This window comes from Saimiri boliviensis, chromosome 4, assembly GCF_048565385.1.
Source record: "Saimiri boliviensis isolate mSaiBol1 chromosome 4, mSaiBol1.pri, whole genome shotgun sequence".
Taxonomy (NCBI): Eukaryota; Metazoa; Chordata; class Mammalia; order Primates; family Cebidae; genus Saimiri; species Saimiri boliviensis.
The window spans coordinates 11050146-11062715 of NC_133452.1; positions in this window are offsets into that span (position 1 = coordinate 11050146).

A 12570-nucleotide genomic window follows, 5' to 3' on the forward strand; every position below is an offset into this window, starting at 1 on the left:
TCACAGAGCTTCCATGATCTGGCTCAGCAAACAAAACCAATACGTGAAAACATGAGAGAAATCAACACGAAGCAGGTGCTGGGGAAATGAAGGTGTAAGGAGCCAGGAGGAAGCGCAGGCCGCCCTGTGAATGAGCAGTGAAGGGAGCCAGGGAAGCTGTGCTGGACAGGAGCGGTGGGGATCCCAGTATCTGTAACGCAGCCATTGCCAGGGATGTGACGCAGCTTTATAAGAAACGTCCCTATAGCCACATTGACTTTCCTGGGGGGAAATGTCATAGCCTTTGTGGCAGGGAGGTGGCTGAGGCAAGAACCACAGCTGGTCAGCAACAACACCCACGTCGCAGGAGCCCCCCTCTGCCCCACCTCGCGGCCTTCCCTGTTGTGGCTGGAACCCCAGGAGTGTCCAGTGGGGACTATGGCCAAACCCCTCCTGTGTGTCCATGACCACCTGCCACCCCTTCTGTGGTGCCAGACTCCCTGCTAATCCTGCAGGCGCAGGGGTGGAGGGCCGCGCCTCCTCTCCAATCTACGGACACTGCGCCATCTCTGCCCCCAAAGCAGGATTGCCCAGGCTCCAGGCTTCACAAAGCCCAGCGCCTCAGGACTCCTCCAGCTTCCCCCGACCAGTGCTGTCTCTGGAAAGGGCGCAGAGCCTTCCCGTCCCCTGCCTCAGCCCCTCTCTGCCAGCTGCTCTGCCCAAGCCCCCTCCCTCTTCCAGCCACAAGACAAAGCTTCATCTCCGCTTTGCACCAGAAATCACAATGTATCTTGTTCTTCTGCGTGGCCCAGGGTGGGAAATGGCTGTTCCTGGATCCCGTTCATAAATCTGACCTTGACAGCGGTTTGTGTCCTGAAAGAGGCCGAAGTAAAAGGAGAGGAGGGTAAAGAATCCAAATCAATGTTGCATTCAAAAGTCAAGTGCATAGAGAGACGCTGCTCCAGCAATGGCCACAAGGGCTCTAATCTACTTCCAAAGTTTTGTGTCAAGAGATAAGTCCTGCCCTTTGGGTAGGAAAGTTTGGTAAAGCTTAAATTATGGGAAATTATGGTTTTGTTTCTATAAACTTGGAGTTTCCATTCCCTCATAAACATCCATTTTTTCAACAACAACAAAAAATAACGATTACACACCCACAAAATACCAGGCATCCTCCTAGGTCTGCAACTACAGAGAGAAAAATAACAGCCCGTCCTAGAAAACTCAGCATGTTGTCTACTGGAGGCAGGTATATCCACACACAATTATAATTCAACCGAAAGTCTTCATGGGTGTGTGTGTGTGTGTGTGTGTGTGTAAAATAGACCACAATTAGAGCCTCTCAGCCTCAGTTTTCATGGTCCTGGATATTTTAATTTCATACACAAGATTAAAGACAGCTAGGGGCCACTAGAGGCGGAGCTACCACCCCGTGGATTCGATAAGAAAACATTCAAAGACCAACCAGAGACCAGGGGACCACACACATGAGCTGTTAATAACGAAACGCGGTGGTGGAGGACGCCCCAGCTGTGACTGCGGAAAGGACACTTCTTCAACCTGACACAACTTTAGTATTTAGGGAAAGGGACAAAGTCACACTTATCAAAATGGCAAAGCATGCCAGGGAGTAGCTGCTATAAACACCAAAGACAACGGAGGTCAGGAATAGATCTAGGGGTTGCAAAGCACAACGGGAAAACCAGACACCCAGATGGAAAGACAGGCCCAGGGAGCAGGCCAGAGGGGGTGGTGTCTTGGTCAGCTGGGGTGGCCGTGACAAACTGCCATGGACTTGGGGGCTTGAGCAACGAAGACCAAAAATCATTTTCTTTCCTTTTTGGAAGCTGGAAATCCAAAATCGAGGTGTGGCAGGGCTGCCCTCTTCCCCCACCCCTCTCCTTGCCCTGCAGGCAGCCCCTCCCTGCAGGTGTCTGCTCTCCCTTCTTCCAAGGACTCCCATCGTACTGGATTAGGGCCCACCCTAATGGCCTCACATTGACTTAATCTCCTGTTTAAAGACCGTTCTTGCAAGTACAATCACATTCTGAGGTATGAGGGGTGAGGACTGCATGAGCCTCTAAATCGCAGGGCGATGGGGACACGATTCAGCCCACAGCAGACAGCCACCATGATAGGCCCCTCTTCCTAGTAAGCCCGTGCCTCCCTTGGGGAGACCAAGATACGACCGGTGAGGATGAGGGAATTCGCTCCCCAGTGGGGAAGGCCCAGACAGCAGCAGCTGCCCCGTGAACCTCAGACCCCAGCAAGGCAAGGAATTCCAGATGCCTTGTCCACTTCCAGAAAGAACAATCCACAAGAACCCTCAGCTGTCACTGAGGCTGCGTTGTTCCCAGACAAGGAGGTGGCTCCTCCCCAGTGCCACAGGGCAGATGCCCCCAGGCTGACAGGGACTACCAGGCTTCAGGAAATCGAGTATCCTCAGGACTCCTGCAATGAGCAGGGTCGGCTCAGTGGCTACATCAGAAACTCTCGGGGCCTGTGGAAACACAGACAGCTGGGCCGCCCCTTGTCTAAGATTCCAGGGTCTGGGGCGAGGGCTGCCAGGGTGCATTCTTCACTGGGTCCCAGGTGATGCTGACCTGGGAGTCCAGAGGCCACACCTGGAGCACCCCTGGCTTGAGGGATTTCCCACACCCTGTTCTATCACAATTGTCCCATCCATCTTTCACATGCTTGTGGTATATCCTCAGGTAAGATTTTCAGGAGGCGTGCTGAGGGCAGCCCCACCCCACAGCCCAGCGTCAGCCTCTGCCCCCAGCCTCCACTTTGGAGGGTGATGCTTGGTCTCTCTCTGGCTTTACTTCTTCCCACCGGCCAAGGAATCCAGAAGGCCAAAGAGGTGTGCCCACCACAGACCATGTCCCCCGCTGGTCCCTCTTGATACCCAGGCCCCAGAATTCCTGGCCACAGAGGCCCCACGTCTGCTCTCAGGGTCTGTGTGGGCCTCCTGTTAGAACTGTCTCTGAGGACTGATCAGAGCTGGACCTCCCACAATGGAAGGAGCAGTTTCCTTGAAGACACACACACTGGCTTGGGGAGGGACAAACACCGGAATGGCACTGCCATTCTGTTAATCAAGGGCTGCTGGTGGGGCGGTGGGGGGGCGGCGGCGAGACATAGGGCCAGGCTGGGCACTGCTGTCAGGTGGCAGTAAGAGCAGGGCCCAGCTCAAGGTGGTGCCACCTTGAGATGGTGCCACAGGTGGCTGGTGTCCCCCTGCTCTGGAGCAGAGCTCCCACCAGAGCCTTCAAGTAATCATGAAAGATGAGAGGATATATTTTACTTAAGAGTTTATTACCTTGATGTGTAATGTCTCAATACCACTTAAATAGAGGTATGTAGATTACTATTTGTTCTTTCCTGCCCCAGGACCCAAAATTAATAGAATGGGCTGCCTAGGAGAATGTTTCTGAACCCTTTGATACATGGAAAAGTCTTTCTAATGTCTTTACTCATGAAAGCACCGTGGCCGGATCTGCAGTTCTTCACACAAAGCCTTAAAGCTCCTTTGACAAGCATTTCCCAAAATCATGCAGTAGAATCCAGGTCTCATAAATGCTCCAAGATAAAAGGGTTTGACAACCTTTTTTAGAGGGGAAAAAAGGCAGTGTAACTAGAGTTTGGTAAATAAAGCACTGTAACCAGAGTAAGACCCACCTCTGCCTTCCTCCAGAGGTCACAGTTACCTTGCATGAAATCCAAAGGAAAATGGGTCTGTGCACGGTGAGTCCGGGAAAGGAGGAAGAAGGGAAAGCTGTAGCCAGATCCAAGAGTGAATTCACCTACTCCTTTATTCGTGTTGCAAGATTTTCTTTCATTTAAAAACGCCTTGTTCAGTTGATGTGTTAACAACTCCAAGGCCAGCTGTAATTCTGGATGTTTCCTAAAACAAGAAACCACCAAGCTGCGTTGGCACAGAGAGGCCATATTGCAGGGACTCGCCACCGTGACTTCACTGTATCTTTTTACAGGATGATCCCACATGCATGCAGTAGTCACCGAGGGTGCGGAACTCAGGCTGCCAGGCCCAGCGCACAGGAGGGGTGGAGGCTGTTTAACCTGGTCCGCAGCCACCACTTTGCAGCTCGAGGCCTCGCCTTCATGTAGCCTGTTTGTAGTTTTCTAGGACTGTTTCGTACAGCACGGGCTCCATGCGTCCTGGCACCACACACCTGCCACTGAGACGAGCGTGCAGGGCCAGCGCAGCGGTGGCCCATGTCCCCTCACACTCAGCTCCATGCCGGTTCCCGCCACCGAACACACTTGTCAGGGAGGCCTCTGAGGGGCCTGCGGAGGCCAGGGGGCTCTTCCCCGGTGGGAGTGGCCTCTGCGTCACTGTGCACTGCCTTGTGGCTGGAAATTCAGTCCTCCCTCGGGGGACTCACCTCTGGAGTAACGGGCTTTTCATTTCCAAAGGTCTGCTGGTTCTGGGACCAGCACCCGCAAGAGACAGCAGAACAGCTGGGCTGATGTCCTGTCTCTCTAGGAATTCCTGATGCTTTTACTGTGAAGAAGAAATGATCAAAATGGCATGAAGATCGCGGGTCTGTGTGTCTGTGAAGAGTTCAGCTACCAGGAGCTGATGAACAATGAATGCCCTGCCCTGCCCTGCTTGTGTTGCGCGTTGCCAGCCCAAAGGACTCACGTCCCAAAGGACTCCGTGCTGCAAAATGGCTGGAATGACGCTGGAAACTAGAGGACACTTTGGGTTTAATCACCATGCACCAAACCGATTTGGAATTCTTTTTGGTACTAGCCAGGGAGGAATGTGCATGAGGTGTGTTGGGATACGTTTGTGATGGTGCCTCGTGTGGCTCCCAAGAGCACTGCAAGCTCTCAGAAATGCTCTCAGGCCTTCAGAGGAGGGAGAGAATTCCCAGGGAAGGCAGGGGAGCCTTTTTCTGTCCTCACACCGGAGAAAGAAACCTACGAGACATCGGAGACATGAAATTCTCAGTTTAAGTCCGTTTTTCTTTATGAGGAGGGTCGTTTGGAATAACCTCGCTTCCGTCTGATGGCTGCATCTAAAATATCTGTTCCTCCTGTTTTCTAATGTTTCACTGAGACAGGAAATAAAGCAGAAAGGAACTTGTGAGGCTCTGTCTCTCAGACGGGCCCCTCCCCACAGGAGGTTCACAGGGAGTGACGGAGAACATCTAACAGCCCTGTCTCCACACCCATGATCCTGTGGTTCCTGGACCAGCAGGGATGTTTCTGGAGTGCCTGTGCTTCCCAGGAGCCAGCTGAGGGAGCAGGGCATGCTCTCAGATGCCCATGGGTATGGTCAGTGGGCACAAGCAGACCCTTCCAGATGGCAGGTGCCAGGCAGGTGCAGGTGGGTGGTCAGCGCTGCTGCAGCTCACCCCATGGGTGCCAGGCTGGAAGGTGCTCCCTCAGAGCTGGCGCCTCCCTGCAGCTCACAAGAAAAAGGGTCAGATCGGCCCCGGAGAGAGCCAGCCGCACCACTCCACACACTGGCCTCAGCCACAGCCGTGAAACTGAAGATGTGTTTTCATTTAATGACAGCTTTTTGTTAACACAGATATTTAAAAATTATGGAGAATAAATTGTGGGGGTGGAATTTTCTTCACTCTTTTACCGTTTTTTGTGGAGAGAAATCGGTAAGTGCAGGGAGTTTGGGATGAAACAGCACCTGGCGGTTCTTCAGATGTCTGGGCACAGTGACTCACACCTGTAATCCCAACACTGGGAGGCCAAGGTGGGCGGATCACCTGAAGTCAGGAATCGGAGACCAGCATGACCAACATGGCGAAACCCGTCTCTACTAAAAATACAAAAATTAGCCTAGCATGGTGGTGGACACCTGCAATCCCAGCTACTTGGGAGGCAGAGGCAGGAGAATTGCTTGAACCCGGGAGGCAGAGATTGCAGTGAGCCAAGATCAAGCCACTGCACTCCAGCCTGGGTGAAAAAGAAGACTCTATCTAAAATAAATAAATAAATAAATAAATAAATAAATAAATAGTGAATCTGATGTTTGCACACCTTCTCAAACAAATGCTCAAGGCTTCCACCTTTGACCATTTCCTCCCACTGCTGTCACCAGAAAGACCTGGTGGTGGGGTCACCCCATGTTGGATGCCACTGTCAGGGTCACCACCCGTGGGGGTCTGTCCAGCAGACCCTGACTGAACAACGGATGAATACAGCTCACCAACACACAGATATATGCTTTGCTAGTTTGGCTGAGGATCTTGGTTGCTCGCTGGCACCCTGGAGAGTGCTGTAAAAAGATAGCAGCCGCCAGCCACCACCAACCAGTGAGACTAGCATTTATTTAGTAAAATTTAATTGATAAAGGCTTGAGTCCACACCGCTAGAGGGAAGAGACTAAAACACAAGCTGCAATGCCTGAAGCAAACACCATTAGACGATAATATCCCAGCAGCCTCCCCACAAGGGGGCCATCTGGCTCAAAGGTTAGTTTTAAGACCACATGAGTAAACAAGTTAGTTAGATAAACTCCCCCACATGCCCTAGCTATTTGCTTTACTTATTAACGAAATGTAAAGGGGATTTAGGCTGCCTTCAGCCAAAACTTCTACTGAAACTATGAAAAAATCCTTAGGCCTTTCAAAAGGGTTTGAGACTATATTCTATAACATTCTCTATCTTTCTCTAAATATTTTTGCCACCAACCTGAGTGAACTCCCCCAACTTGGTGTTACTGATGCACATTCTGGTGGCTGGTTAAGTTTTGATCATCGCCTGGCTCCCTGACGTCTCACTGCCTTTCCAGGACAAGTGACTGGCTTCAGGGTGGGAAGCTGTTGTTGTTGTTGTTGTTGTTGTTGTTGTTGTTGTTGTTGTTATTGTTGTTGTTTTAAGATGGGGTTTCACCATGTTGGTCAGGCTGGTCTTGAACTCCCGACCTCAGGTGATCCACCCGCCTTGGCCTCTTACAGGCGTGAGCCACCGCACCCGGCCTGGGAAGCTATTATTAACATGTAATGATACCCTCCTGCCTGCCACTGTACACTATTCCATGTATTAAATTTTAGCCTTTTTTAAGTTTCTGTGCTTATCACTTCTTAGTGTTTGCTTTTACCAGTTGTAATAATATGACTAAAATAATACAAATACAGCTTTGCCAAAAAACAGAAAACATGAGCAGAATAAGACAATTCCCTGGGACACAGTTTGGACCCTGACCAAATGCCTTTCCCTGTGGGGAAGGCTGCCTACCAGTAGGAGAGACACTCAGGAATGGCCATTCAGTTGGAAAAGAAGGTCATGCCACCTGGCCTGGCCCCAGCCCTGCAAGGACACAGGAACCACACTGCTTGCATCATCCAATCCTTGCTCCAGAAGGCCTGGCTGCTCTCTTCTTAGGAGTGATTTCAGGGATTTAATCTTGTACCAGACCCCACACACACACACCTGCTCAGCTCCAGACACATCTCTTGGATTGGGGGTGTCTGGGCTGGACCAAGTGGGTCACTCTGGCAGCTTCATGTGAGCCAAAGATGTGGGTCCCTCCATGGCTGTGTGATTTACCTCTAAGTGAAGCAGTGTTTTACTCAGAGGAGAAGCAAAGTCATTTTTCCTGGTCTCAGTGCTGCATTATCAGTCAGCAATTTGAGGAAATCCTCCAATTTTTCTATAGGAGGAAGCACACTGCATTGAAAAAAAACAATTGGTTAAACTGAGCCCCAACATCTGTGGACATGCTTTTGGTGCTGCTGCCTGGGATACGGATGCAGGGCAGGGAGCCTCATGGCTGTCTGAGCAGCAGCTGACTGTCCATCTCATGCTGGGCAGGGCCCCTGGGCAAGTAGACATGACACCAGTATTTACTGGCCAGGGCCATGGGGCTGGGTGTCTTCCAGTCTGCCTGGGACAGTGAATAGCAGCTGTACAGACCAGCAACAGTGGGAGGGCTTGCTAGGATGGATGGGGACAGCAGACAGCTTGTCCCCTGTTCAGCGTCCCTGCTGCACTTGGCCTCCTCACCTGTCATCAGGATCCCTGGCAGGGGCTGCTCTGAACAGTGACACTGGCCCAGAGCAGCTTCCCACATGACCACAGAACCAGCGTCTGCCCTGTCCTAGGTTCGGTCATCATGGTTTCGAATAAAACAATGAGGCACATTTATTATGGGCATTGAAGGCTTAAGGTTTTCCATAATTTCCTAAATTTTAGTTAACAGCCTTCATCATCTGTGCCAAGAGGAATTTCAAAGCAGGAGAAGTGTAAGAAAAATAGTCCCATTCAGGAAAGAGTTTTACTGACGTTTCTTTCTTCCTACGTATTTTGTGGTGTTCACTTTTAACCACATTTCAGCCAAAGAGTTGATGCAGCTTTAACATGAAGGTTACATTTTATTTACAAGAAATTATTACCTGTGCTCTCTTTGTAAAGGAAAGATCATATTGCAAGTCTTTTTTATTAAATAATGTACGATGTTCTCTGTGTTTTTGAATCATGATATGGTTATGGATATATTGTTTAACAAATTTTTTGGAACAAAATAAAAGGCACACTTGTGCTCTGGAATGTTCTTCCCTGTTTGGCAATAGTTTCCCTCTTAATACCAATTTTTGGCGGTGCTGTTAATTTTCTTAACTTTCTGCGTCACCAGGAGTATTTCCATGGCACCGAGGGAAGACCACGACACGCTGACTGTCAGGTGCCACTTTCCCGCCATTCACCTAAACAGTCCTTCATTTAAATGTCTGTGATAGATCCACGAATGGAAAAATCACTAAAGAAGAAATACATCAGGTTAACAAACATTTGTATGATGTTTAATCTTACAATAATGTTTGCAGAAGAAAGTTATAAGATAAAAAATTTTCCCCTATTAAATTAATGAAGATTTTTAAGTATGAGCACCCCCTCTGCTGGCGAGCACACTTAGACAACACTAGGTGGAGAATGCTCCGGTGCAGTCCTTCTGTAGCGGAATGGTAATGTGCATAAATAAGCTTAAAATCATCAGAAGTTTCAGTACAGAAATACGCTTCTAGGAGTTTGTTCTAAGCTAATAATCCTAAACATTATAAAAGTGCATACAAACATATTTATTATAGCATTATTTAGTTTAAAATAGTTAATAATAGTTAAAAATTTGAAGCCATCTAATTCCTTAAAATTAGGGAGACAGATTAAATTACAGTGCATCTATAGCATTAAATAACACACAAGCACAAAAACCATAAAAAACTTGTAACGAACATGGAAATGTCTGTGCTATATTCTTAACTGATAAAGAAACAGGAAACAAAATTGTTTCTTTAAAAGAATCAGAACTATATAAAAATGCGTTGAAAAGGATCAGACAAGAAATATATCAAAATATGACCAGCATGTATCTATCTGCCTCTATTATTCTACATTTTTCAAATTTTCTTTACTAATCATATTTAATTTTTATAATGTAAATACAAACATGCTATTTAAATATAAATAAATTATGTCACATATTATATGTTTGATTATATAGGTAAGTATCTACTTACTTTTTATAAGAGTGTCTACTCGAAGTGATAATACTGAAGACTAATTTTAGAGTTAAAAATAGAAATAAGACACAAATAAGTCTACTCCTTCGGGAAACATGAAATGGAAGAAATATCTTCAAAAACTTAATTTTAACGTAATTGTGAGTATCCTGCATATTGGGGAGTAGGCTGAGGAGAAAAGATTTCCTTGCTGTGACTATCAAACTCTGCATATTTGTAAAAAAAAGAAAAATGATTAATCGCCCTCTGAGTAAATGCCACCTGAAGGTTATGGCATTTTCTGTTTAAATGTACAAAGAAAATTTTTTATTTCGTTTTGTCTTTTAGATCTTCTTTAGCAGAAAATTAATTATATGAGCTACATATTTATAATTTATAATACTCATAATTATATGAGCTACATATTTATAATACTCATAATTATATGAGCTCCCACAAATTCCCACGTAACTGAATCACGGCAGGGGTCTTTCCTGTGTTATTCTCGTGTTAGTGAATAAGTCGCATGAGATCTGATGGTTTATAAATGGAGTTTCTCTTCTCTTGCCTGCTGCCATGTGAGACATGGCTTTTACCGTCCACCGTGACTGTGAGACCTCCCCAGCCACGTGGAACTGTAAGTCCATTAAACCTTTCTTTTGTAAGTTGTCCAGTCTTGGGTATGTCTTTATCGGCAGCATGAAAACACACTAATACACAGCCCTAACTGTTTCCTGGACAATGGACTGATTTTTTAGGAGTTGAAGATGTACATGTGACAAGAAGATTCTGGAGAGAGTCACGAGACCCAGATAGAAAACACCTGGACCCCCAGGAGGCGGCACTGCCAAGAGGGCCCCTCCGTCCCCTCCTGCCCTTCTCCTTTTCTTGTAGACTGCTCTCCCCCTGCAAGAACACCCGGGGGACAAATGGTCCCCTAAAGTTTCCCCAACTTTTCGTCTCACAATCCTAACACCCAAGAGATGGTCTCTTCTCTTCATTCCTCTTGCAACGAAATTCCCAAAAAACACAGCTCTATCCTAATTTGGGTCTGGTGGTTATTCCTTAACCAAGGACTTACTGTGGCCAAGAGCAATGTGGAGCCATCCCTGGCCCAGCAAGAGCCACTCATCCACCTCTAAACCAAACAGCGATGGCCAGAGGCAGCACCACGTCCTAACTCAGCTTCCCTACGACTGTGAGGATGGTCCTGAGAAAGCAGTGGAGATGCTGAAACAGAGCAGACCACTGCCACAGGCCATCCCACTAGAGGCTGCCTTTATTTCCAATTCCCTTACCTTTCAATTAATCAACATGTAAATACCTCAGTGCAGAAAAGTCTGAAATAGAGACAATTTAACTTGCAGAACTGAGAATCTGTGCCAAACTAACTTCAGCTTCTCTTTTCCTGCACTGAAATCATTCTTCTCCTTCCACATTATTTAAAGAGAGTTACAGTCCGGGCATGGTGGCTCACACCTGTCATCCCAGCACTTTGGGAGGCCGAGGCAGGCAGATCGCCTGAGATCAGGAATTCGAGACCAGCCTGGCCAACATGGTGAAACCCTGTCTCTACTGAAAATACGAAAATTGGGCAGGCATGGTGGCACACACCTGTAATCCCAGCTACTCAGGAGGCTAAGGCAGGAGAATCACTTGAACCTGGGACGCAGAAGTTGCAGTGAGCCGAGATCATGTCACTGCACTCCAGCCTGGGTGGACAGAGCAAGACTTCATCTCAAAAAATAAAAATAAAAAAGATAATAATAATAAAGAGAGTTAGAGATGAAGGTCTGATTTCCTCAACGTGCAACCTTAAGAAAGGAGCTTTGAATTTTTAATAGATGCTTCTGTATTTGGGAGCCACTATTATGAGCGTAAGTCTGTACAAAGGTCAATAGAGAAAGTCCTTCTACTCCCACTAGATGTCTGCTGCATACGTGTGGCACCCAGACAGACTAAAGGCATCTATTAATAGAACATGCACCTTGGTATGGAATGCCAGCTGTATACCAAAGTCCAAGGATAAATGCAGTCGCAAAGATTACATTTTAATGTGCTGGCAAACTATAAGAGCTCACACAACATCTGGCTACTTCCAGGCCTGGAGGAAATTATTGATTTTGAGTCGTTTCTCTAGGAAAGGAGCAGTATGAGCCAGATTAATTTTCAAGTTGCAACTAAGTCTAAAATCCTGAAGGTTCTTCTCAAAGACTAATACTGTTACTGCTAGAAAATTCTTTAAAAGTCCGTATTTTCTCTTGATTACCCATTCGATCGATTGAGTCCGATATCTGATCTCCATTAAGAAAAACCTTGAAAACATCAAAGCGGTTTAAGTTCTCAGGAGACGGCAAGTCATTTATTTGAGCTTCTCTTCTCTCTGAAAAGGTTTCTCCTAGCTGGGGGTGAGGAGCAGAGCACTCCGCCTTCCAGAGAGGGGCTTGCCACACAGCCACCGGTGCTGGCTATAAAAAGCCATCACTCCCAGAGCCGCTGCGCTCCGCGTCGGGGAAGAGAGCCCAGCTTTCCAATCACTGCTCCACACTGTGCCCCTGGGTAAGCGTCCAACATGTGACCAAAGCCTTCGCAAAGAGGGGTGGGTGCTTGGCTGAACTGTCCCGCGCAAGGATAAGCCTGCAAGTCACATTTGCTGAAAATAGACCCTTGTGACATGAATTTCCTAAGAACTCGGCAGATCAGTCCAAGTTTAGGATGAGAGAGAGAAGGAAAGAGAACTCGCTACTTTCTAGCTAGTTGGCAGAGAGAGCGCGAGAGTGAGTGAGCGTGGGCGCGTGTGTCTTCCGCGTGGAATGCCCTTCTTGGAGCACCTCTGTCTGGAGAGGCCAGCGTGTGTTGACTGTTCTAGTCCACTATGATCCTGAGACTCTAAGCTCAGCTCCTGGCCCTCTTGGACTGGCACCACCATGCCTGGTCCCCGGCCTCCCAGAGCACCCAAGGGGGAAGGCTGTGGTGTCCCTGCTCCAAAACACAGGGTAAGTAGGGGAGATTTCAGTCTGAAGTAGGTCGAGCCCTCACCTGTTAAGGGAGATAGAGTATAGCAAATCTCCATCCCAAGCAGGACTAACAATAGTCTCCAATG